General features: G+C 29.9%; 5 non-coding genes across 5 annotated transcripts; 2 read left to right on the forward strand and 3 right to left on the reverse strand.

Moving 5' to 3' along the window:
- Positions 1-1358: 1358 nt before the first annotated feature.
- Positions 1359-1430, reverse strand: Trnac-gca. The gene has a single exon. It is a non-coding gene; the product is annotated as a tRNA-Cys (tRNA).
- Positions 1431-2088: 658 nt separating this feature from the next.
- Trnac-gca lies at positions 2089-2160 on the forward strand. Its single transcript has one exon. It is a non-coding gene; the product is annotated as a tRNA-Cys (tRNA).
- A 740-nt stretch (positions 2161-2900) lies between these two features.
- Trnac-gca lies at positions 2901-2972 on the forward strand. The gene has a single exon. It is a non-coding gene; the product is annotated as a tRNA-Cys (tRNA).
- A 3277-nt stretch (positions 2973-6249) lies between these two features.
- Trnac-gca lies at positions 6250-6321 on the reverse strand. Its single transcript has one exon. It is a non-coding gene; the product is annotated as a tRNA-Cys (tRNA).
- Positions 6322-7319: 998 nt separating this feature from the next.
- Positions 7320-7391, reverse strand: Trnac-gca. Its single transcript has one exon. It is a non-coding gene; the product is annotated as a tRNA-Cys (tRNA).
- Positions 7392-12227: the final 4836 nt, after the last annotated feature.

Genomic DNA, 12227 nt, shown 5'->3' on the forward strand with positions numbered 1-12227 from the left:
TTATAATATGAGAAGTAATTTTTTTTTAATCACCTACTCTTGAGGTGAATATTAAAAAGTTATCATACCAGAGTATCGTCAATGATCCTCTAAAGGTAGATTAGCTGCCAATGTAATTTTTTCTTGTCATATTTTCCTTATTTTTCTGTCATGAATCCCTTCTATCTTGTGTTATTACTGTTACCATTACTTGTAATTGCTGTTAATATCTCGACCAAAATCAGATTAAGTAATTGCCCTTATCTTTATCTTTTATTTTCTTATTTGTTTTATTTACCTGTCTGTTAATGTTTGTCAGCAGGAATAGGATGCTGACAAAAGTTTATGGGTGAGTTGGCCATGACTCTTGGCTCTGTCGATTGAATTTTGGCAATGAACCACGAATGAATTTTGCTTGCATCCGTGTAATTTGTTGCCGTGTGATGCAAATATTCATATCTGCTAGTATTTTTTTATGTGATAAACTTGTATGTTTTGAGGTTGTTTAAAGTTTCTGTTTCATATATATTTTTTTCTATCTCATCATTGTCATCATTTATATTTCATTGCATATTTTATTTCATTTTTTTCTTTATTATTACTTATTTTAATATTTTTATTGTAATTAACTAACCATTATAGTTATTACTATCAGCACTCGTGTTATTGGTATAATTATTACTATTATTATTACAATAATAATAATTGTTATCATTATTATCGTTATTGTTAATGTTACTATTATTTTTGTTATCGTTATAATAATAATAATAATAATAATAGTAATTATCATTATTACTGTTATTATTATTATTATTATTATTATTATTATTATTATTATTATTATTATTATATCATTAGTTTATTATAATTTTTCATTCATACGTTTCTGGCTTTCATTAGGTTTCTCATTTTGTATTCCTATAGTATTTCTGTAACTCACTAACTAGACTTTAATTTAGCCAAAGTGATCTTATGGTGCGTGTTGAGAACTTTACCAACTAGTTACAAGACATTTGAATAAAGGAAAAGAAAGAAAAGAAGGAAAAAGATAAGAATGGAAAAAAAGAAAAGGAAAAGGAAAAGAAATTGAAGAAAGAAAAAGAAAGGGAAAATAAACGGAAAAAGGAAAGGGAAAGGAAATGGAAAGGGAAAAAGAAAAAGGAAAAAAGGAAAGAGGAAAAGAAGAATATTCAGGAAAAAGGAAAAACAAGGAAAAAGAAAGAGGGGAAAGAAAAGTTAAACAAAGAATTGAGGAAAACAGAAAAACAAAAACTGTTTCAACAATAAGCGAACACAAGGCTTTTTCGAACCAATGTTAAGTGGGTCAGTCAGATACTGCTTTAAACAAATATATACGGAAGGAAAACTAATAATTGAGGGGACGCCCGGGATTGAACCAGGGACCTCTCGATCTGCAGTCGAATGCTCTACCACTGAGCTACATCCCCTTAATATACAGGTATCTTTCTTGTTTAATCACCTTGAGGTGAAGAGTAAAAAATTATCATACTAGAGTATCGTTACTGAGGTTACAAAGAAAGGTAAATGAGGACAATAATGAGAAAAGCGATAAAGAAAAATAGAAACCTCTGGCAACCTCATAATACATAAACATACCACTTAAAAAAATAAATATATATATAAATCTACTAGCAGATATGATGAATATATGCATCACACGGCAACAAATTCCACGGATTCAAGCAGAGTTCCTTCGTGGATAAAGTTCATTTCCAAAAGTCTATCGACAGAACCAAGAGTCATAGCCAACTCACCCATAACTTTTGTCAGCGTCCTAGTCCTGCTGACAAACATTAACAGACAGATAAATAAAACAAATAAAAAAAGTAAAAGATTAAGATGTGGGCAATTACTTCATCTCATTTGGCGTTGGAGATATTAACAACAGCAATTACGACTAAGTAATGGTAATGGTAATAACGCAGGAGAGAAGGAACTCATGACAGAAAAGTAAGGAAAACACGAAGAGAAAATTCTATATTGGCAGTTAATCCACCTTTGAAGGCTCAGTAACGATACTCTAGTATAATGATTTTTTACTCTTCACCTCAAGGTGATTAAACAAGAAAAATACTTGTATATTAAGGGGATGTAGCTCAGTGGTAGAGCATTCGACTGCAGATCGAGAGGTCCCTGGTTCAATCCCGGGCGTCCCCTCAATTATTAGTTTTCCTTCCGTATATATTTACTTAAAGCAGTATCTGACTGACCCACTTAACATTGGTTCGAAAAAGCCTTGTGTTCGCTTATTGTTGAAACAGTTTTTGTTTTTCTGTTTTCCTCAATTCTTTGTTTAACTTTTCTTTTCCCTTTTTCTTTTTCCTTGTTTTTCCTTTTTCCTGAATATTCTTCTTTTCCTCTTTCCTTTTTTCCTTTTTCTTTTTCCCTTTCCATTTCCTTTCCCTTTCTTTTTTCCGTTTATTTTCCCTTTCTTTTTCTTTCCTCCATTTCTTTTTCCTTTTCCTTTTCTTATTTCTATTCTTATCTTTTTCTTTTCTTTTCCTTCTTTTCCTTTTAGTCAAATGTCTTGTAACTAGTTGGTAAAGTTCTCAACACGCACCATAAGATCACACTGACTAAATTAAAGTCTAGTTAGTGAGTTACAGAAATACTATAGGAATACAAAATGAGAAACCTAATGAAAGCCAGAAACGTATGAATGAAAAATGATAACAAACTAATGATATTATGATGATGATGATGATGATAATAATAATAATAATAATAACAGTAATAATGATAATTACTATTATTATTATTATAACGATAAACAAAATAATAGTAACATAGTAACAATAACGATAATAATGATAATGACGATACTCTGGTATGATAACTTTTTAATTTTTACCTCAAGAGTAGGTGATTAATTTTCTTTTAAACTATTCATATTATAAGGAGATGTAGCTCAGTGGTAGAGCATTCGATTGCAGATCGAGAGGTCCCTGGTTCAATCCCGGGCGTCCCCTCAATTATTAGTAGTATTTTCGATCGGTCTCTGTTCCCAGAAAAAGACATTTCCTACAGACAATTACTCTTTCTCGAATATATTCTTAAAGCAGTATCTGACTGACCCACTTAACATTGGTTCGAAAAAGCTTTGTGGTCGCTTGGTTTGGAAAGCTGTATTTGTGTTCTGTTTTCCTGAATTCTTTACTTTTTTTCTTTTCCTTTTTCTTTTTTCTGTGATTTCCTCTCTTCCTCTTTGTCTTTCCTTTTTTTATTTTTTTTTTTACACTTTTCCTTTTTCCTCTTTTCCCTTTCTGCTTTTCCCCTTTTCCTTTTCTTTTCAGTTTCCTCTTCTTTTTCTCCTTTTCCTATTTCTTTTCTTTCCTATTTCTTATCCTTTTCTTAATTGTTTATCTCTTCTTTTTCCTATTTCTCTTCTCTTCCTTCTTTTCCTTATAGTCAAATGTCAAATGGCTAAATTAAAGTCTAATTAATGAGTTACAAAAATACATAGGAACAGAACTAATGAAAGAGAAAAACATATTAATGGAAACATGATAAGAACTAATGATATAATAATAACACCTTGAAAAGAGTAAAAAAACTATCATACCAGAGTATCGTTAATGAGCCTCCAAAGGTAGATCAACTTTTCTGTCATGAGTTCCTTCTCTCCTGCGTTATTACCGTTACCATTACTTAGTTGTAATTGCTTTTGTTAATATTTCCAACACCAAAAAGAGATTAAGTAATTGTCCATATCTTTATCTATTAGTTTCCCATTTGTTTTATTTATATGTATGTTAATGTTTGTCAGCAGGACTAGGACGCTGACAAAAGTTTATGGGTAAGTTGGCCATGACTCTTGGCTCTGTCGATTGACTTTTGGCAATGAACTTGATCCACGAAGAGACTCTGCTTGCAACCGAGGAATTTATTGACATGCGATGCAAATATTCATCATATCTGCTAATAATTTCTTTAAAAAAAGAAAAAAAAATATATATACATGTGTGTTTTAAGGTTGTTCGAAGTTTCAGTCATATATTTTTTTTGACGATTTTTTATCATTATTGTTATCATTTATAATTCTTTGCAACCTTCATTTCTATTTTTTCTATATTACTTATTTTGATATTTTATTGTAATTATAGTTATCATTATTATCACCACTCGTATTATTGATATAATTATTACTATTATTATTACAGTAATAATTTTTATCATCACCATCATTGTTATTAATGTTACTATTATTTTTATCATTTCGTTATTGTTATAATAATAATGATAATGATAATGATAATAATGATAATAATAATAGTAATAGCAATAATAGTAGTAATTATCATTACTTTATCATCATCATCACCATCATCCTACTTATTATCATATCATTAGTTTGTTAACATTTTTCATTCATGCGTTTTTTCTCTTTCATTAGCTTTCCTATTTTGTCTTTCTATAGTATTTCTGTAACTCATTAACAAGACTTTAATTTAGCTTTGAAAACTAGATATATTTTCTGGGAATAGAGACGAATCGAAAATACTATAATAATTGAGGAAACGCCCGGGACTGAATCAGGGACTTCTCGATCTGTTGTCGAATGCTCTACCACTGAACTACATCCCCTTAATATAGGAGACGTATTTTTTCTTGTTTAATCACCTACTCTTATGGCGAAAATAAAGTTATGATACCAGAGTATCGCCCAAGGGTAGATTAACTGTCAATGTAAGTTTTTCTCTTCATATTTTCCTTACTTTTCTGTCATGAATCCCTTCTATCTTGTGCTATTACTGTTACCATTACTTAGTTGTAATTGCTGTTGTTGTTGTCGATCAAGTAATTGACCACATCTTTATCTTTTATTTATTTTTCGTTTTATTTATCTCTCATAATATTTGTCAACAGGACCACGACACTGACAAAATATGCAAATATTCATCATGTCTGCTAGTAGATAACTTGCGTCTTTTTGAGATTGGCAGAAGTCTCTGAGTGCTTTCTGCTTCTTTTTCTTTTTGTACATGTATGTTTTTTTCTCATTTATTATTGTAACCTTCATTTCTGCTAATTTTTAAAATCATTATTTGTATTGATATCATTATAATCAGATTACCTTTATGGTTATTATCACTATCATCAATCTTGTTACTGATATTGTCATTAGTATCATTATTTATACTATAATAACTATTATTATTATCCTCATCATTACAATTAATGTTTCGATTAATTTTGTTATCGTTATCATTATTATTATGATTACTTTTACTACTACTACTACTGTTGTTTTCATTATTATTATACTTTTTATTATGATAATAGTGAGTATCATAATCCTTATCATTACAATTAATGTTACTATTATCCTTGTTATCGTTATCATCATCATCAACATTACTATTACTATTATTATTATTATTATTATTATTATTATTATTATTATTACTCTCGCCATTTTATGCTATTATCATGTATTCTTTCATTTTTTTTTTCTCTCTCTCTTTTATTAGCTTTCTCATTTTTAATTCCTATATTGTGTTTGTAACTCATTAACTAGTCCATAATTTTGCTAAACAGTGTGTGTTGATAACTATAGATAAACATAACTGATTCGTTTGTAGTTCCTCGTAATGTTATTCTTGTCTTTGTTTGAAGTATAGGTATAGTATATAAAAAAGAGGAGACGAAGAAAAGGCAAGAGAAAAACGAAAAGATAAGAAAAGGAAAAGGAAAAGGTAAAGGAAAAGGAGGTGGAAGGGAAACAGAGAAATGAAGAGAAAGGGAAAGAGAAATTAAATCTATGACTAACACTGAAATTAGGAATAGAAACAGAAAAAATAAGATGAAAATGAAGATGGAGATAAAAATGATAAAACAAACAGAAAAAGAAGAAAAGAGAGACAAAAAAAGACAATTGCTTAACCTGCCATTGCACACACACACACACACACACACACACACACACACACACACACACACACACACACACACACACACACACACACACACACACACAAACACGCAATATGAATAAATAAATGAGTAAATAAATAAATATATAAATAAATACATAAATAAATAAACAGATAAACAAATAAATAAATAAATAAATAAATGAATAAACAAACAAATAAATAAAAATAAAATAAAAAAAAAGAAATCCAGAAAACGAAAAAAAAAAAAAAAAAAAATCTCCTTTCAGAAACGAATGGTTAGAACACGACTGTAAACTGTATGAAATGCCTTTTTTTCTTCTAGGAACAGAGGCGAAAAAATACACCGTTGAGGGGACGCCCGGGATTGAACCAGGGACCTCTCGATCTGCAGTCGAATGCTCTACCACTGAACTACATCCCCTTCCATAGCAGATGTCGTTAACTTTGATTCATAATCCTTAACTCATCAAGTGAAAAGAGGTAACAAGGTACCGATGGGATTCATTACTAAAACATCAAGCTGTTGATTTAGTACCGACCATTTTTTCTGTAAGGAGCTCCTCTTCTGTATGATCATGAATATTGTTCTTGTTATTGTAATAACTGTCTTTGTTTCTATCATTGTAATTGCTATCACTATCGTTATTTCCACTGGACGAAGGGGATTATTGTAAGCAAGTTCTGCTCATTACTAATGTTTTTCACTAATCCATCTTCTTTGAATTGGCTTATCAGCAGAACTATGATAGTAAGATGAATGTTTATGGGTGGGTTGGCCATGGCACATGGACCAGTAGATTATTATTATTAAAATTAATATTATCATCATCATTATGTTATACTCATCTTAACAGTTACTGTTCTTAGCATCATCGTTGTTAATGTTCTTATCATTATAAGAACCATTAATGTCGTATTTATTAATTCTCCTTTATCTCTTGTATTATTAGTTTTGCTATTTTCCATTCCACTGGTTCCCAACCTGGAGGTCATGGTCCCCAGGGGGGCCACGGGGTACTTTCTGAAGGGCCATGGAGCAATATGAAAAATTTGACTTCGAATTAAATTGGATTTTATCTCACAGCAACTACATATAATTATCTCTAGGAACCACTGTGTTAAACAGTCCATCACTTTACTAAGCCCTTTTCTAAATGATATGTTTTGGGCAAGTGCTCTAGAGGCAGACACGACAGATTCGTTCGTAGTTACTTCTAACAATATAAAGAAGATTTGGTATTTTATACAAAAAACGAAAGTAAATGACATCGCACATGTTTTTTTTCTTTCTTTTACTTTGTATTAAATAAAATTGTTTAGAAGGTTTAAAACGGAAAACTGCAAACACAATCACGTAATGAGAGTATAAAGGACTTTTTTCTAGGAACGTAAGTGAAACGAATAGCGATGACGTGTTTCAGGGGACGCCCGGGATTGAACCAGGGACCTCTCGATCTGCAGTCGAATGCTCTACCACTGAGCTACATCCCCTTACGTAATGCTTGTCAGCGTTGGATTTATCGCACAATGGAAATATACTCATAAAGTGAAAAGTATTAAGTGAATAGAGGTATCGACAACCAAGAATAACATAATTTGAATCTCTCATTATTTACTATTGACCAGTATTAATTATTTTTTCTTTAATTTCTGTAGTAGTAGTAGCAGTAGTCTCCTCCTACTACTGCCATTGCTGTTATTAGAATCATTAGTATTCTTATTGTTGATTTTATTGTTTATAAATTATTTACCCTTTCTATTGACTGATTGGGTTCATCATGTTCTATTTCTAGACCAGACTATCACATTACTAAGCAATCATAGTTTTAAGATTATCAATCTACTGATTGTTTAATCTTTTTCCATTTCTATTTTAATTTTTGCGACACGTAAACGAATCACATTACTAAGCAATCATAGTTTCAAGATTATCATTGATAATTGAACTAGTACAACCACAAATGATAGTCGTAATATCTGTAAACACAGTACCAATGACCACAAACAAAGAATAGAAACAGTAACAAAACCAAAAACAAAATAAAAAAACAAAACAAATCAGAAACAGTATTATTATTACTTGTAAGTCTTAATATCAATATCAGTAACAGTAGAGGAAAATTATTATCATCACAGAACTTAAAATAACTTGAATACATATAAAGTAATGAAAAAATCAGAATCTGTCATATTATAAAGATATGAATGATATATCAAGTATTGTGATACAAAATATTATATATCTGAAAATCATTTCATGTAATAATGCTACTCTTTCATTATTTCACGCTCATAACAACTCCAGCAGTCAGATATCTCATTATCTTTCATTACCAGTACAAATAAACGGTACTAGATCATAATTCAAATAGAGCTAAATTCAACGATAGATATAATATAAACAAACAAATGCAACCCGGAATTCTAGCCATCACAATAACTTAATTCTAACTTGATTCATCAATACACTTGACTAAAGCGATTAAATTCCTCGGTATCAGTATCACCAGATAAGTATCATTCGCCGTTTTAATAAAGGCAATCTTTTTCTCAATAAACATAGAATGAAAACTAACCCAAGTATCATTCTGGAAGTATAAGTTTGACTTTCGCAGGCGTCATTTCATTAATGTTGCAACCCGATATGATACTTGACAGGGTGATTCAAGAAATTACAAAACCACAAATAAATGTGACTCTTTAACATACCTGATGGTGTCATTTTTCCTCTTGAGATCTGCCTATTGTTTCATACTTTTTTTTTTTTCTTTTTTTTTTTTTATATCCTTCTGCTCAGGATCGTATTATTATTATTAGTGTTATCATTAATATCATTGTTATTATTATTATTAATGTCATTATTGTTATTATTATTGTAATAGTACTATTATCATAATCATTGTAATATTATTGATATTATTATTATCATTATTATATCATTATTATTATTATTATTATTATTATTATTATTATATTACCATTTTTACTATTTTTATTATTGTTATGATTATGATTATGATTATTGTTATGGTTATTTTATTATTACTATTACCATAATTATTATTATCACTTATCATCATTTTACTTTTGTTGTTGAAATTGATGTTAATGTTATTATCCTTCCTATAATTATCATTGCTGTTGTTATGGTTAGTATAAATCCGATTTAATTACTTTTCATTATGTGCTTCGACTGGTATTTTTTCCTTTGTAAAATGATATGGAGACATGCAAGGTGATTGAAAAAAATAGTATGTTAGCTATAAAAATGGGAAATTATCTATTCCACCTGACATAATGATATTAAAAAGGATAACAGCAAGATTTTCGTAAGGAAATTATGATGATAGCACTTACAGCCGGGAATAGTATATTGACATTCATCTTATACAAATGATGGTGATATGATGGCAACGACTCATAAAATCTAAAGAAAAAATAAATGAAGATATGAAATATTCAGTTTTTTTATCTTACGAAATGAGGGAAGGAAAGAAATATGTACTTACTTTCTTTTTCTTTTTTTTTCTTAGACAAAAGGAAGGAAGGAAAGGTTTATATGACCTATCTTACGTGATATATGATCCAAAAGTAATCAGTGTAAAAGACCATTCTTTTAGCAGATACCATCGTGCTATTCTTTCCTTACCCTTCATAACCATTTAATTGATGTGAGAAATATAGCAATAGCATAACTTACAGCAACCAGTCTGTGATTAATCTCAATTCTGTGGGCATATTTGATTATCATACATATTTTTTGCGTATGTGGACATAAACGAGGCTTCTGTTGATGTGTTTAATCAACCGTATGTTTTTTTTTTCTTTTTTTCTTTTCTTTTTCTTTTCTTTTTTTTTCTTTGCCTCGTATAATTACAGATCTTCTCCTGTATCTTTAATCTGGAGATGGTCAAGTCGACGTCAAACCTCGTTATGGATGCTCTCGTTCGTTTGGGTGAATTTCTGTTTCAATATTTGCTCGACATTGCGAAACTCACTAGATTTACGAGTTTTCCCGAGAATATTATTTCGTTGGATAAACATTTATTTGTTATCAGTAAATGAGTCATCGCTTCATGTACAATTTCCTGGCGTTTGCATTGCGTTTAATACCTTTTTATTTTATTTTATTTATTTATTTTATTTATTTATTTATTTATCTATTTATTTATCTATTTATTTATTTATTTATTTATTTATTTATTTATTTATCTATTTATTTGTTTATTTATTTTTCAAGTTTCCTGGCAGCTGATTAGCACTTTACTAGTGGTATACTGATGTATCTGAATTTAAAATGAATACTTGTTTTGAAACTTGATTTTTCTCCTTTTTGTGGTAACCGCTTACACATTATTTCTTTTTTGATTCAGAATAATAGATTATCTTCATGTAATGTTTATTGCACACAAAATACCAATATTACTTTCAGTGTAAATCTTATTTTTTAATTTTATAAGATTTTATTTTTTTTTTATCGTTATAAGCATATTTACTTATCATTTTTATTGTTATCACAATTATCATTATCATTATTATAATTATTATCATTATCATTATTTATTATTTATTATTATTATATTTATTATTATTATTATTGTTGTTGTTGCTGTTATTATCATTATTATTATTATTGTTATCACAATTATTATTATTATCACATTTATTATTACTGTTAACATTATTACATATTATCATTATATGTTTACCATTATATTCTTATTTTATTTGCTATTGGTTATTAGTTATCATTATTACTATTATATATTATCATTATACTATTATTATTGCTATCTATCATTTTATTTATTATCACTATTATATTATTATTATTATTTATTATATATATATATATATATTATATATATATATAATATATATATAACGCATACATATAACATATATAACATGTATATGTATGCATGTATGCATATACCTATATATATGCATATGTACGTATGGAAAAGCTCCTTGACTCTAAAATATTCAAAGGCTGTTTAAGCGATAAGCAGCTCTGACGAGACCACATCGAGGTAAGGAACGTACAAACCCAGTTAATACGAGAAAGACGAAAGCATGGAAGGGAAACGAGACAGAAGCTATTACTTTTCTTGATTTATTTGAAGGAAGGAAGACCGTGTGTTGAGAGGGGGAAGAAGAAAATTAAAAGGGGTGTAAAAAAAAAAAAAAAAAGGAAAATATTTGACAGAACTTAGAATTAAGAGTGACGGAGTAGGGGGATTAGAGAGGCAGCTGAAGGTCAGGTAAAAAAAGAAAGAGAAAAAAGAGTGAGAGAGAAAGAAATTGTATAGTAATTATGAAGATAGCAAATTTGCAAAACTACAGTACTTCGGCAATTAGCGAAGAGGAAGGAAAGAGACTGTGAAACCAAGGCATTACAGGTTAAAACAAATGAACGAAGATAGATAGATAGACAGATAGATAGATAGATCGACAGACAGACAGACAGACAGATAGATAGATAGATAGATAAATTGATAGATTGACAGAGAGAGAGAGAGAGAGAGAGAGAGAGAGAGAGAGAGAGAGAGAGAGAGAGAGAGAGAGAGAGAGAGAGAGAAGAGGAGAGAGAAGGGGATTTCGGTAAATTATAGCTTAGTTGCCTCTCCGTCTTGAGGAGGCAAAGTGAGGGCTGAGAAAATTAATTGGGGGGAACCCTGAAAGAGACATAGATGATGATTAAGCGCCGCGTAATATAACAGAACTGTTTTGTCGAATAGTGTGTTGCAACATGCTATCTACTGCCATAAGCTGGAGGTTTAAAGTACAGAGGGCGGGAACATTTAACTGGGGGATTCCTGAGGGATATGTATTAAAAAGGGTATCTGCTTGACTTCAAAGTGCCGAGTGATACGCCGTCCGTGTCATCGCGTAGCAAAAAAAAAAAAAAAAAAAAAAGAAAAAAAAAAAGAAAGAAAGAAAGAAAGAAAGAAAAAAAAAGGGAGTGATATATCATTTCAAGGCAGAAAGAGAAAGGAAAGGAAGAGCAGAACCAAAGATACTCGTCACACAATTATAGACCCATTATGATTAAAACAAACCCTTGGCCAAGAAAAATAAATAAACGAAAAAAAAGAAAAGAAAACGAAAAAAAAAAAAAATCAAACAAACCAAAGATCTTTCCACGAAGTCAAATAATCCCCAAAAGACTTCAGAGACTTCAGCAAGTGCTTCAGCTCATACATAGTGCTTGACCTTCAGCGTGCAATAGATCATCGCAAACGCGCGCCTGAAGTATGCTTGGACCTTGTTTGCATGCAATTGCCTTTTGTTTATAACTCAGGATTCTCGGGTTTTACGCCAATT

This window comes from Penaeus monodon, chromosome 1 (genome assembly GCF_015228065.2).
Source record: "Penaeus monodon isolate SGIC_2016 chromosome 1, NSTDA_Pmon_1, whole genome shotgun sequence".
NCBI lineage: Eukaryota > Metazoa > Arthropoda > Malacostraca > Decapoda > Penaeidae > Penaeus > Penaeus monodon.